The sequence below is a fragment of the Arachis hypogaea genome, chromosome 12 (assembly GCF_003086295.3).
Source record: "Arachis hypogaea cultivar Tifrunner chromosome 12, arahy.Tifrunner.gnm2.J5K5, whole genome shotgun sequence".
In the NCBI taxonomy this organism is placed as follows: Eukaryota; Viridiplantae; Streptophyta; class Magnoliopsida; order Fabales; family Fabaceae; genus Arachis; species Arachis hypogaea.
The window spans coordinates 56,386,114-56,388,588 of NC_092047.1; the positions used below are offsets into that span (position 1 = coordinate 56,386,114).

At 37.5% G+C, this 2,475-nt stretch overlaps 1 non-coding gene across 1 annotated transcript; it reads right to left on the reverse strand.

Annotated features, from left to right (window-relative positions):
* Positions 1 to 1,300: 1,300 nt before the first annotated feature.
* On the reverse strand, positions 1,301 to 1,404 carry LOC112731608 (small nucleolar RNA R71). Its single transcript, XR_003167380.1, has one exon. It is a non-coding gene; the product is annotated as a small nucleolar RNA R71 (small nucleolar RNA).
* Positions 1,405 to 2,475: the final 1,071 nt, after the last annotated feature.

Genomic DNA, 2,475 nt, shown 5'->3' on the forward strand with positions numbered 1-2,475 from the left:
GGGCGTTAAACGCCAGAATGGATGCCATTCTGGGCGTTTAACGCCAGGAGGACACTAGAGGGAAGATTTTGTTTTTAATTCAAATCTTTTTCAAATATTCATAATCTTTCAAAATCAAATCTTTTTCAAATCATATCTCTTCAATCATATCTTTTCAAAATCAATTTCTTTCCATTTTTTTAAATTATTATTATTTTCGAAAATCCTTGCTACAATTAATGATTTAACTCAAAATTTTCAAGTTGTTACTTGCCTATTAAGAGAGGATCAAATTTTAATTCTAGAATCATATCTTTTAATTTCCTATTAGTCAAGTAATCAACTTTAATTTTAAAAATTTCTTTTTAATTTGATTCTCAATCATATCTTCTCAATCATATCTTTTCAATCACATCTTTTTCAAAATTAATTTTCAATCATATCTTTTTTATTTCTAATTTCAAAATCTTTTCCAAAAATTACTTAATTTCTTTCCCAATCTTAGTTTTCGAAAATCATTTACCAAATTTTAAAAATTTCTTTTAATTATTTCAAAATCTTTTACTTTAATTTCGAAAATTCTTCCCCTCTTCCCAAATCCTTCTATTTAAAGGACTAACACTTCTCCATTATCAGCAATTCGAACTCTGTCCCTCTTGATAAGTTCGAATTCTCTCTTCTCTACCTCATCCTTCTATTTTTATTTTGCTCTGACACCTTAAGGAATCTCTATACTGTGACATAGAGAATTCCATATTTTCTTCTCCTCTCTTTTCATTTGAGCAGGAGCAAGGACAAGGGCATTCTTGTTGAAGCTGATCCTAAACCTGAAAGGACCTTGAAGAGAAAGCTCAAAGAAGCTAAAGTATAACTCTCTATAGAGGACCTAACAGAAACTTTCAAACAAGAAGAAGCCATGGCAGCTGAAAACAACAACAATGCCAACAATGCAAGGAAGGTGCTTGGTGACTTTACTGCACCTACTCCCGACTTCAATGGGAGAAGCATCTCAATCCCTGCCATTGGAGCAAACAAATTTGAGCTTAAGCCTCAATTAGTTTCTCTGATGCAACAGAATTGCAAGTTTCATGGACTTCCATTGGAAGATCCTCATCAGTTCTTAGCTTAACTCTTACAAATCTGTGACACTGTCAAGACCAATGGGGTTGATCCCGAGGTCTACACGCTTATGCTCTTTCCCTTTGCTGTAAGAGACAGAGCTAGAACATGGTTGGATTCACAACCTAAAGAAAGCCTAAACTCTTGGAAAAAGCTAGTCCATGCCTTCTTAGCAAAGTTCTTTCCACCTCAAAAATTGAGCAAGCTTAGAGTGGAAGTCCAAACCTTCAGACAGAAGGAAGGTGAATCCCTCTATGAAGCTTGGGAAAGATACAAGCAATTGATCAGAAGGTGTCCTTCTGACATACTTTCAAAATGGAGCATCATAGGTATCTTCTATGATGGTCTGTCTGAACTATCCAAGATGTCATTGGACAGCTCTGCTGGAGGATCTCTTCATCTAAAGAAGACGCCTGCAGAAGCTCAGGAACTCATTGAAATAGTTGCAAATAACCAATTCATGTATACCTCTGAGAGGAATCTTGTGAACAATGGGACGCCTCAGAAGAAGGGAGTTCTTGAAATTGATTCTCTGAATGCCATATTGGCTCAGAACAAAATATTGACTCAGCAAGTCAATATGATTTCTCAGAGTCTATCTAGAATGCAAGCAGCAACAGTCAGTACCAAAGAAGCTTCATCTTAAGAAGAAGCTTATGATCCTGAGAACCCAGCAATGGAAGAGGTGAATTACATGGGAGAATCCTATGGAAACACCTATAATCCTTCATGGAGAAATCATCCAAACCTCTCATGGAAGGATCAACAGAGGCCTCAACAAGGCTTCAACAATATTAATGGTGGAAGAAATAGGTTTAGCAATGGCAAACCTTTTCCATCATCTTCTCAGCAACAAACAGAGAATTCCAAGCAGAACCACTGTGAATTAGCAACTGTAGTCTCTGATTTAATTAAAATCACTCAAAATTTCATGACTGAAACAAGGTCCTCCATTAGAAATTTGGAGGCACAAGTAGGTCAGCTGAGTAAGAAAGTTACTGAACTCCTTCCTAGTACTATTCCAAGCAATCCAGAAGAGAATCCAAAAGGAGAGTGCAAGGCCATCAACATAACCTACACGGCCGAACCTGGAGAGGAGGAAGAGGCAGTGATCTCCACTGAGGAAGACCTCAATGGACGTCCACTGGCCTCCAAGGAGTTCCTTAATGAGGAACCATGGGAATCTGAGGCTCACACTGAGACCATAGAGATTCCATTGAATTTACTTTTGCCATTCATGAGCTCTTATGAGTATTCTTCCTCTGAAGAGGATGAAGATGCTACTGAAGAACAAGTTGCTAAGTACCTTGGAGCAATCATGAAGCTAAAAGCCAAGCTATTTGGTAATGAGACTTGGGAGGATAAACCCCCCTTGCT